The sequence below is a fragment of the Procambarus clarkii genome, chromosome 55 (assembly GCF_040958095.1).
Source record: "Procambarus clarkii isolate CNS0578487 chromosome 55, FALCON_Pclarkii_2.0, whole genome shotgun sequence".
NCBI lineage: Eukaryota > Metazoa > Arthropoda > Malacostraca > Decapoda > Cambaridae > Procambarus > Procambarus clarkii.
Window position 1 is genome coordinate 8470060 of NC_091204.1, and position 12760 is coordinate 8482819.

General features: G+C 43.0%; 1 long non-coding RNA gene across 1 annotated transcript; it reads left to right on the forward strand.

The window, feature by feature from the left end:
* Window positions 1–581: 581 nt before the first annotated feature.
* On the forward strand, window positions 582–8825 carry LOC138352896 (uncharacterized). Its single transcript, XR_011222935.1, has 3 exons — window positions 582–775; window positions 6949–7150; window positions 7653–8825. It is a non-coding gene; the product is annotated as an uncharacterized lncRNA (long non-coding RNA).
* Window positions 8826–12760: the final 3935 nt, after the last annotated feature.

Sequence of the window (12760 nt, forward strand, 5' to 3'; positions counted from 1 at the left end):
AGGCTAGAGTAATATAAATTTCTGGTAAATTTAAAGTGATGTAAATTTCTAGAGTAATATAAATTTAAATTTCATATTAACTTGATTGACAGTTATAAATGCCAATCTGCCTTCAATAAACTCTTCAGTGAAATATTTTTATAATCAAGAGTATTATTCATAAATATGCCTAAACAAAAAATATAAAATAGACATCAGTTTGCATATGAATCTGATGAGAAAATTTCCTGATTAACCTACATTTCCCTATCAGTCAAATGGTCTCATCTTAAGTACGTCTCAGACTGTCTTCTTCACCAGCACCAATGCTAAATAATATTACAACAAAAATGTCCATAACTTAGCTACAGAGTATATTACATTTTAAATAAATTTTCACAGAGAACAAAAACAGAAAGCACATTATTATTTACATAAATATGAAGAAAAACATTTAAAGCTTTGATTTATCTTTGCTAAACTAAAGAGATATGGTCACTGCTTGCATCACAAGCGGGGATGTTTCTGGCGGGGGAGAAAGAAACAATTGCGCAGCGCGTCCCGCGGCGTTGCGCGGGCAGTTTGGGGCCGTATAAATACGGGCGCACAACGGGGCTCCGCCTCACTCCGCCTGCCCTCGCCGCTGCCCTCGCAAAACTCACTGCTGCTCAGCGAGTCGTAAACACAGAAGTTTAGCCCGCTCAACTGTTCTCACAGCATGGACCCTACAACAGTTCCTCGCGACAACGACTCGGAGCGACCCGTTAGGGGCGTCCTGCCCTTCTCAACATTTAAGGTAGTTTTTGTGTTTTGTTGGCGCGCGGGACCAGTGTTTGTGTTGGCGCGTCAGACCAGTGTTTGTCTCTTTGTTGGCGCGCGCGCCCTGAAGCACGCCTGTTGGTTCAGCGTTGGTGACCAAATGCAGGTGCAGTGGTCCTAGAGGGGAAGGTGACCCTCGGTGTTATGGGGCACTGGGTTTTCTCCAGTAGGTGGCTGTTATTTGAACCACACTCGGGAGGAGGCCTGTCCACCCCTACCCTCTCCTTCCCCATCTGCTCAGCCCTGTCCTTAAGCTCCCCACCCAGTCGACGTGAGGTATGCTGTTGGGCGACTTCTGTTATGCCGTTATTTATTATTTACGTTCTTTATATGTCCTTCCTTACAGTCTGACTGTTAGTCAGGGTGTGTTTCCTCACGCTACAATATTTACTGTAATTTTACCTTTGCTTTCGCCCCTAGCTTTAATTTTCATGGATTTATATTTTCATAAGTTCCTTAATTTATTAATGAATTTAATGGTGGCAAGCTGCATGTTTCTTTTGCAGGCTTTTCATTCAGGTCTGTTTTTAACTTTTGCTTATTGCCTATAAGTTATTAGGTAAAGTCAGCTAGGTCAGGCTAGCTGCCGAGTCACAGGCCTCTGGCCACCAGCTTTAAGTTTAATGGACTAGTTTTTCCATAAGTTTCCTTAACTTATTAACGAATTTATTGCAGTGTCAAGCTCCCTGTTTCTTTTGCAGGTTGTACATTTAGTTTTATTTAACTTTAGCTTATTGCTAGGTTAGGCTAGCTGCTGTGTCACAGGCCTCTGGCCCCTAGCTTTGTTTTCATGGACCTGTTTTCCCACAAGTTTCCTTAATTTACTACTGAAATTTATGCAGTGTTAAGCTGCATGTTTCTTTAGCTGGATTTAAATTTAGGTTTGTTTTAACTTCTGGTCATTGCCTTTAAGTTAGTAGGTAAAGTTAGCTAGGTTAGGCAAGCTGCTGTGTCTCAGGCCTCTGGCCCCTAGCTTTGTTTTCGTGGACTTGTTTTCCCACAAGTTTCCTTAATTTACTACTGAAATTTATGCAGTGTTAAGCTGCATGTTTCTTTAGCTGGATTTAAATTTAGGTTTGTTTTAACTTCTGGTCATTGCCTTTAAGTTAGTAGGTAAAGTTAGCTAGGTTAGGCTAGCTACAGTGTCTCAGGCCTCTGGCCCCTAGCTTCGTTTTCTGGATTTGTTTCCATAAGTTTCCTCATTTTATTATTGAATTTTATGCAGTGTCAAGCTGCGTGTTTCTTTAGCTGGTTTTACATTTAGGTTGTTTTAACTTTTGGTCATTGCCTATAAGTTACTAGGTAAAGTCAGCTAGGTTATGCTAGCTGCTGTGTCTCAGGCCTCCGGCCTCTAGCTTTAAATTTTTTTGGACTTGTGTTTTCCATAAGTTTCCTTAATTTATTATTGAATTTAATGCAGTGTCAAGCTGCATGTTTTCTTTTGCAGGTTTTACACTTAGGTTTGTGTAACTTTGCTTGCCTATAAGTTATTAGGTAAAGTCGGCTAGGTTAGGCTAGCTGCAGTGTCTCAGGCCTCTGGCTCCTAGCTTTGTTTCATGGACTTGTTTTCCATAACTTTCCTTTATTAATGAATTTTATGCAGTGTCAAGCTGCATGTTTTCTTTAGCTGGTTTTACATTTGTTTGTTTAACTTTGCTATTGCCTTTAAGTTATTATGTAAAGTCAGCTAGGTTATGCTAGCTGCTGTGTCACAGGCCTCCGGCCTCTAGCTTTAAGTTTTTATGGACTTGTTTTCCATAAGTTTCCTTAATTTATTACTGAATTTTATGCAGTGTCAAGCTGCTAGTTTCTTTGCTGGTTTTACATTCGTTGGTTTAACCTCTGCTTTGCCTTTAAGTTATTATGTAAAGTCAGCTAGGATGTGATAGTTGTCGGGATCGGGCCCTTGCCTCTTGCTTTAAGTTTCTTCTGGCCCTGCATTTATGTTTAGTTTCCTCAGCAAATGTCCTGCATTTTACATTGCCCTTGCTGCATGTTTTACTTTACTGGTTTACAATTGTTTAACTTATGCTTCACCTTTAAGTAAAGTCAGCTAGGATGTCCTAGATGCTGTCTTCAGGCCTCATGCCTCTCCCTTTAAGTTTATCTCGGACTCGTATTGATTAGTTCCATCAGCAATTTATTACTAATTATGCATTGCCTAAGTGCATGTCATTTTACTTACTGTTTTACCTTTATACTTGTTTCCTTGACTTTGTCAAAGTTATTAAGTACTGACGCTAGACAGTACCAGTTTCGTTTACCAGTACCAGTAAACGTTTTTACAGTCGTTTTGTCTGCCCGGTGTAGCCCAGAAGAATCTGCAGCCTCCCGGCTGCTGGCTTATCCAGACATGTGTGGCCTCCCAGGACGCTGGTTATCAGACGTATTGTCTGCTCGGTGTAGCCCGGAATATACTGCGGCCTCCCAGGCCGCTGGTTATCAGACGTATTGTCTGCTCAGTGTAGCCCGGAAGATACTGCTGCTTCCCAGGCCGCTGGTTTATTCAGACGTTTAGTCTGCCCAACGTAGCCAGGAAGGTTGACAGCCGCTGCCGTCTTAGCTGACTGCGTTCAGGGGCTGCTCCCCAGCCGACGTCCTTCCTGCGATGAGTTAAGCCGACGTCCTTCCTGCGATGAGTTAAGCCGACGTCCTTCCTGCGATGAGTTAAGCCGACGTCCTTCCTGCGATGAGTTAAGCCGACGTCCTTCCTGCGATGAGTTAAGCCGACGTCCTTCCTGCGATGAGTTAAGCCGACGTCCTTCCTGCGATGAGTTAAGCCGACGTCCTTCCTGCGATGAGTTAAGCCGACGTCCTTCCTGCGATGAGTTAAGCCGACGTCCTTCCTGCGATGAGTTAAGCCGACGTCCTTCCTGCGATGAGTTAAGCCGACGATGTTCTACAGGTATTATATTTATATTGGTCATATAAATACACGGCCTTTCTGGCTGCGGGTTTATCCAGACGTGTTGTCTGCCGGTGTAGCCCGGAATCTACTGCGGCCCCCCAGGCCGCTGGTTTCTCCAGACGTTTTGTCTGCCCAATGTAGCCACGAAGGTTGTCATAGCCGCTGCCTTTTTCGCTGTCTGCGCTCGGGGGTTCATGTCCAGCCGACGTTCTTCCTGTGGTGAGTTAAGCTGGCGATGTTATTCAGGTATCTTATTTACATTGGCCATATAAATATGTGGTCTTTCAGGCCGCTGGTTTATCCAGACGTGTTGTCTGCCTGGTAGCCCGGAAGTCACAGTGGGGCCCCCCCCCCCCCCCCAGGCCGCTGGTTTATCCAGACGTTTCATCTGCCGGTGTAGCCCGGAACGTTTCCACAGCCACCGACTGTGGAAACTTACAAGTGTTAATCCCGTTTCTCTAACGAGTTATAGTCCAGCTTTATTTTGAGCATACTTTGTTTTGCAATTTATAATTATTTATGTTATAATTGTATTAATTGTAATTATGTTATAATAGCACAGTTTGCCTAGTTTCCTCAGTAGTTACAGTACTTTCGTTTGGCTCTTGCAGTTATTCACGTCGCTTATTTGGTTATATTTATGTTATGCATCTCCTCCGTTCCCTTAATGTAATATGGCTATATATCCACGCCGATTGTATACCCTTATTTTGTACTTGCAGATACCACGTGCCATGCCTTGCCCTATTCATAATTATGTTCTACATCTCGGCGCTAACATGCCTCCTGTTTCAGGTTACCTCGGACTTTCTTTCCCAATCAGCCTCCTTAATTTACTCCGACAGTTGATGCGTTGCTCATGTCGCATGTTTATTTTTGCGTTGCTGTGTCCAGTATGCTTGCCCACTTTTACCCTGCCTTACGTCATCAAGTAAAGACAGCCAGGATGTGCTATTTGCAGAGTTACCAAGTAATTTATTAAGTAAAGTCAGCCAGGATGTGCTATTTGCAGTATTCGCGGGCCCTTATTTTAGCTTCACGTCTCCTGGCCCTGCATTTTTGCCTAGTTTCATCGGTAGTTACAGTAGTTTATGCTTAGCTTTGCAGTTTAGTTCCTCAGTGGTTACAGTATTTACGCTTGGCTCTTGCAGTTTATTCACGTTACTTATCAGGTTATATTTGTTATGCTTTCCCTCCGTTCTCTTAATGTAAAAATGGTTATATATGCACGCCGATTGTATACCCTTATTTTGTACCTGCAGACTTCACGTGCCATGACTTGCCCTATTCAGGTGACCTGGACAGGGGGGTGGCCCCCACGTTGCCTGGGGCACGGTACACTCCAGCAGATGGCGGCGTCGAAGCGTCGTCGGGAACGTCGTATATTTAATGATATCCCGTTCTTTGCCTTCCTAAGACAATGTAAATAAAGATTTTATACGCTTATATGGAAGGTTTCTTATTTTGTACTGGCAGACATCTCGCGACATGCCTTGCCCTTCCTCTTAATTACGTTCTACATTTCAGCACTAACATGCCTCCTGCTTTCAGATTACCACGGATTCCTTTTCCCAAACAGCCTACCTTAATTTACTCCGACAGTTGATGCTTTGCTCATGTCGCATGTTTAATTTTGCGTTGCTGTGTTCAGTATGTTTGTTCATTTTCCTTGCCTTACGTCATTACATAAAGTCAGCCAGGATGTGCTATTTGCAGAGTTACTAATTAAATTATTAAGTAAAGTCAGCCAGGATGTGCTATTTGCAGAGTTACTAAGTAAATTATTAAGTAAAGTCAGCCAGGATGTGCTATTCGCAGAGTTCCTAAGTAAATTATTAAGTAAAGTCAGCCAGGATGTGCTATTTGCAGAGTTACTAAGTAAATTATTAAGTAAAGTCAGCCAGGATGTGCTATTTGCAGAGTTACTAAGTAAATTATTAAGAAGTCAGCCAGGATGTGCTATTTGCAGAGTTACTAAGTAAATTATTAAGAAGTCAGCCAGGATGTGCTATTTGCAGAGTTACTAATTACTAATTACTAGTCTTTTGCTGGGCTACCTTTATGCTTCTCCCCTTCCTGTCTAGGTATGTTTAGGTATGGCTAGCGGTGCGCGAGCCGCGGCTTATCGGTTCCTCCTACGTCTGCGTGTCTGTTAATTTTGTTATTGTTGGACTCGCAATTTGATTTGTATTTATTACGGAAAAATTTTTCTCCCGCAATTTACTTTGTTTAAGTTTCACGTTCAATTTGTTATTAAGGGACTATCAATTAGGATTTGTATTAATCTATTGCTTTGCCTCTGTGCCTTTAAGTTATTTTCAGCTAAGGTACGCTAGTTGCAGTGCATTCGGGTGGCCCCCCCCCCCCACAATTTTTTTTTCTCCTCCGGTTATTTCGTCCTATTACACTCGTTTCCCTCATTATATATTCTATTCTGAATTTTGTGCATTATATCTGACCACCCATTCTTCATCGTATCGACAGTACATTAAGTTACATTTGGATGCTACCGAGAAGTTTAGCATGGCCTCGCACACGGTGTCATGCAAAAAATCTGGCCATTCGGCCTTCCTTTCGGCAAGCTCAAGCCAGTCAGTTAGCATGACGTCGGCCAGCTTGTGGTTGGCCAGCGCAGTCAGCATGCTGTTGGCCATAGGTCGCTAACGTTCTTTGGCCATCCGGCCTTCTGCGCTATTTTACTCTTCTTGTTCCTTCGCCATTGTTGTTTCCTACTACGTAATAGTATTCTATTTAATTTTACCTCGTCTATCATTAGGTTAGGGGCCCCTTACCTCCAACGGCTATTCCTTCCACTGCGCTCTGCCCGCTTGGCGCTCAATGCCGGTTTCTTCTGTTCCCTTTATTCGCAGCCACGACAAGCCGGAACCCCCACCCCCCTTCACACCCTACTGCGGCGAGGAAGAGAACGCGAGCCGGATATTCCTCTGATCACCATCAACGCACGCAGCGGTGCCGGGATGCAGCCGCCCAGGGCCTACGTTAATACTATTATCTTCTCTTTATTTGCTGGGCTTATGGCAGTATTAATATTACTCCGTACCGTTACTGTCATTCCAGTATTATTTTATTAAAATATAAATTGTTATTATGGTTTGGCGTTGCTTTCTTAATTTCTTCCATTCTGCGGCACTTGCCGTCATCTGTTATTTACGATATTACATTGTATTCTTCATTGTACGATTATTTACGACATTGTATTCTTATTATTATCCTTATTACAGTTACTGAATGGCAGCTCCCTGCCGTCGATTTCACTTTGCTCCTGTTCTAAAGATGTTGCCGAAGTTCACGGCGTACTAGCTGCGGCTCGCAGACGCTCATTGACAACACAAGACTACACTCAGCGGCCACTCAAGGCAGACTCCTTGGCTTCTATCCAGCCCAATCACCCGTCTGGAGGCAGAGATGGGATAGAGACCAAGGGTAATGTTCCCCGCTCACATTCTACATCCGATTAGGACACAAGCATGTTATAGATTTGGCTTTAAGAATTGGTTCTTATTCCATTTTATTGTTTATGTATATGTTGCTTAGTTGTTATACCCTTTCTTGGTATATGTATTGTTTATATTCAAGATTTATAGTGTTTCGTCTTACCCTGTTATAGTTGCTTTGTGCCTCCTTGCTGTTCTACCGGTTTTCTCCCACCTTTGCTCTTAGCAAAGGTACTTCCCCCTTCCGTTTGCTGGAAGATTCTTAGATTTGTTAGCCCCCCTTCATTGCTACAGTATAATTATTCGGATGCTCTTTATTCATCCAGGATTGTTAATTAAGGTTTCTCTTAATTCCTGCTGCCGGGCTCCCTCCCCCGTTTTTTTCGTCTCCGTATTGATTCAGCTAGGGTTCCCCTCTCGTCTGTGCTCTTGCCTGTCACGATAACACTGCACGCCGCTTCTGCCCACCCTTACTGCCTTATATCTTTCAGCCCGGGGGAGGTGAGCTACGCGACAAAAAATCGACGCACGCTCCGACTGGACCAGGTATCGCTTACATGGTCAGGAATCAACACTCTTCGGATCCTACAAGCACAGATCCTACAAGCGCTCCTGTCACCAGGCGAGATTTCTCCAGGATCCTACGCGCTGCCCTCTCGGCGCTAGGCTTGACTTCAGATGACTACGCTCCGCACCCAGCTGTCTCGGGACGGGCTCGCCACATCAGAAATAATGGCAAACGGCAGGCGGAAGAGTAGTGCTCACATCCTACGTCAGACGGGACGTTGTTGCTCTGCTACATTGAGTGCCTCACGCGGCCAGCTGGCACTCGCCCTTCGGGGGGGGGTCCGGCCGCTGGCCTGCGGTGGGGGTGCAGCGCCGGTCCCCAAGTGTCCCGCTGTCCGCAGCTAATACTTTGCCCAGTCTAGGTGCTAGTAAGCCCTACTTGTAGTCACACCCCCTTCTCCTTATCCATTAGGTCTTTTACGGCCTCTTGGCCGGGTACATTACGTGTTATGTGGTCTCTCACTTATTAGTTATTCTTTGTGTCCTGCCTGTTATATCCTAGTGTTATATAATTACTACACATTTGCACTCGGCCTTAATTCTAGTACCAGTTAACCTTTAGGTTTCTGCAGAATTAGTTTCCATGTCACTATAGGCTAAGGTCTCATACTTACTACGGGTGTACCTTTTAAGTTAAATCTAGTCCTTGGAATTGTTACTGTTAATTCTTACTTTATATTTATACTTTATACTTACTTTATATTTATACTATACTTACTTACTTACTTACTTTATTAGAACAATATCCAACTCTGGCCCCAGACATCACTCGGTACCCCTACTCAAATCTCTTAATATGTTAGATATTAAGTCACTGCACATTCTCTCATGTGTATTATACATATATAAAACGCTAAACTATAATGCCAATCCTGATCTTAAAAGCTTCATAGAAGGTTGTAACAGAACCCATGAGCACCACACCAGAAATAAATACAGTTTTGATATTCCTAGAGTACGTCTTAATCAAACTAGAAATGCTCTGCAAATCAAGGGGCCCAGAATGTGGAATGACCTTCCCAACCATGTTAAAGACTGTCCCTCTCTCAACCTGTTTAAGATAAAAACTAAACACTACCTAATAAATTCCCTGTAATCTACCTCACTCCTCTATTGTCAACCCATGTCTGTTATTTTCTTTTTTTTTTCTTTTTTGTAATCAACACTGTTTGTCAACCTATTGTATTTGTGCTGCTTTTTCAGTCATGTTCCCCCTTTTTTTTTTTATCTTTATTTGTATTTGTTCTCAACATCTTTTATTCTTTATGCTCAATTAGTATTAAGTTCTAGATATTAATGTTTTTCTTGCCCGAAACGCATTGCGTAATAGTGGCTTTAGGCATTGTATGTACTAGCTCTATCTATATATCAATCCATTAATGTAACATCACTTGTATGTATATACCTTACCTGAATAAACATCTGAATCTGAATCTGAATCTGAATCTGAATATATTTACTTTATATATTTACTTTATATATTTTAATATAAACGTTATATATTCCTTAAATTATATTTGAAACTTTGTATATTTACATGTTCAATATTAAGTTTTATATAATATCAACTTTGTTAAGCCTATAATATAAACCGTGTTTAATATAAACTTTATATAATTACTTACTTTATGTGAACTTTATATATTTACATGTTCTGCAGAATTTAATCTTCAATAAACTTTAACGCCCCATACTGCCAGTATCTTTCTCCCCCTGGTCAGAAAATGGTCACTGCTTGCATCACAAGCGGGGATGTTTCTGGCGGGGGAGAAAGAAACAATTGCGCAGCGCGTCCCGCGGCGTTGCGCGGGCAGTTTGGGGCCGTATAAATACGGGCGCACAACGGGGCTCCGCCTCACTCCGCCTGCCCTCGCCGCTGCCCTCGCAAAACCCCACCCTCCTCCCCTTTTGCAAGCGGCTGCTTTTGTACCCCCGTCATGCTTTGCACAGTTGTCCCGATTGTCTCCCCACTGCATGTGGGAAGGGGGGTGCAGCGCCGGTCCCCAAGTGTCCCGCTGTCCGCAGCTAATACTTTGCCCAGTCTAGGTGCTAGTAAGCCCTACTTGTAGTCACACCCCCTTCTCCTTATCCATTAGGTCTTTTACGGCCTCTTGGCCGGGTACATTACGTGTTATGTGGTCTCTCACTTATTAGTTATTCTTTGTGTCCTGCCTGTTATATCCTAGTGTTATATAATTACTACACATTTGCACTCGGCCTTAATTCTAGTACCAGTTAACCTTTAGGTTTCTGCAGAATTAGTTTCCATGTCACTATAGGCTAAGGTCTCATACTTACTACGGGTGTACCTTTTAAGTTAAATCTAGTCCTTGGAATTGTTACTGTTAATTCTTACTTTATATATTTACTTTATATATTTACTTTATATATTTTAATATAAACGTTATATATTCCTTAAATTATATTTGAAACTTTGTATATTTACATGTTCAATATTAAGTTTTATATAATATCAACTTTGTTAAGCCTATAATATAAACCGTGTTTAATATAAACTTTATATAATTACTTACTTTATGTGAACTTTATATATTTACATGTTCTGCAGAATTTAATCTTCAATAAACTTTAACGCCCCATACTGCCAGTATCTTTCTCCCCCTGGTCAGAAAATTTCTATACTTATAAGCAATTTTGAATTTTCCTATAATGACAGCTTCTCTAGTTCTTGCTTGGTCATCTAACTTTCATAAAAGAACATTATAATAAAATATCTTGATCTTTACCTTTCATGGTGAAGTGTATTTCTTAAACAAAATAGAATTACCTTTGAAGAACATCCAACTGACATTGTGATAGCACACTGTTAGATTAAAGTTAATATACCTGTATGTGTCTCATTATCCTTCAACATTCTCTTAATTACCTTCCACACTCGAAGTGTTTAGCCTATTACCTGCATGTATCATTTTGTGCCTCTTCATATCACTAAGACGACTGAATCTCTTCCCACACTCTGGACACTCGTGAGGCTTGTCACCTGAATGCACTAACATGTGAGTCTTCATATTTCCACGCTCACTGAATCTCTTCCCACACTCTGGACATTCATGAGGTTTGTCACCTGAATGCACTAACATGTGCCTTATTATAGTTCCACGTTCTCTAAATTTTTTGCCACACTCGGCACATTGAAAAGGTCTCTCATCCGCATGCACCATCCTGTGAGTCTTCATACTTCCACGATGACTGAATTTCTTCCCACACTCTGGACATTCATGAGGTTTGTCACCTGAATGTACTAACATGTGAGTCTTTATAGTTTCAAGACGACTGAATTTCTTCCCACACTCTGGACACTCGTGAGGTTTGTCACCTGAATGGACTAACATGTGAGTCTTCAGATGTGAAGGACGGGTGAATACCTTCGGACACTGTGGACACAAATGAGGTTTGTCACCTGAATGCACTAACATGTGAGTCTTCACATGTAAAGGACGGGTGAATACCTTCGGACACTGTGGACACTGGTGAGTCTTCATCTTCTTTATGACAGGTGCAGTTTGTGTGAAGGTTTTCTCCCCCGGATGTTGGGAGAAGCGTCAAGGCTTGAGTGTTGTTTCTTAGAGTTAGACTTGATGTGAGCACTTGGCGGTCAATGGTGGTGCTTCTTCTTTATGATAGGTACAGTTTGTGTCAAGGTTTTCCCTTAAGTAATTATCAAAAGAAGGCACCAAACCGGGAAGGCTATATGTAGCACCATCAAATACGCAAAATAATCAGAGGGCGCTAAATATCACCAAGGATGCCAATACGAGAACAAAAACGCATAAGGCGAACGATATCAAAAGTATCCGAGTCACCAAGAATTCTATCGAGGGACAGGTGACCGCGAGGGGCGGTCGGAAAGCAAGACACACGCTCGTCCTGGAAGTCAGGACATTCAAGAAGGACATGCACGACCGTAAGAGGGACAATGCAACTAGGACAATAAGGAGCAGGGCGGCGCTCCATCAAGTGACCATGGGTTAAGCGAGTATGGCCAATACGCAACCTCGCTAGAGCTGTTTCCCACCGCCGGTTACGGTGGAAGGAGGACGGCCACGAGGAAACACAACATTTAAGAGTACGTAGCTTGTTACCAGTAACAGACAACCAAGAAGCCTGCCAACGGGTAAGGACTGAGGAATGGATAACCGGATAAAAGTCGGAATACGGAATGCCTTTACGAGAGATGGGACAAGAGCGGACAGCTTCCTTAGCGGCAGCATCCGCACGCTCATTTAAAGACACGCCAATATGGCTGGGAACCCAACAAAACTCAACCGACTTAAATTTACTGTGAACGAGAAACAGCCAATGCTGGATCTCGACAACTACCGGATGAACTGGATTAAAGCACCCGAGAGCCATGAGGGCACTACGAGAGTCAACAACAACCACAAAGGAAGACTGACAACGAGAAAGCAGGAGACGAAGAGCATAGAGAATAGCATAAAGTTCCGCTGTAAAGATGCTAGTCTCCGGAGGCAAGCGACACATATAAGTGCGATCAGGAAAAACAACAGAGTAGCCAACACCGTCCGCTGACTTAGACCCATCGGTGAAGACAGAAACGGAGCGGGAGTGAGAAGAAAAGTGCTCGAGGAAAAGGCGTTTTAGAACTGTAGGAGGGGTAAAAGCTTTAGTGATACGAGTCAAGGATGTACAAAACCGCGGAAGAGGGACCCTCCACGGGGGCAAAGAAGGAACAACACGAGGAGAAACATCAGAAATACGAACGGAAAGAGAATCCTGCAGGCGAGATAACCGGACAGAAAGAGGGAGGTGGTGAAGAGGAACAGGAACCGCAGGAGGGGTAAAAGTTAAAGCACGACAGAGACGAGAGGAAGGATGTTGCAAGGACCGCGCAAGATAGCGAAGACAGTAGCGATCACGGCGGTCCTGGAGAGACAGGAAGCCAGTGTCAACATACAAGCTAAGGACGGGAGTCGAACGAAAGGCACCAGAACTGAGGCGCAACCCAGTATGGTGCAAAGCATCAAGACGGCGAAGAGTAGAAGGAGAAGCA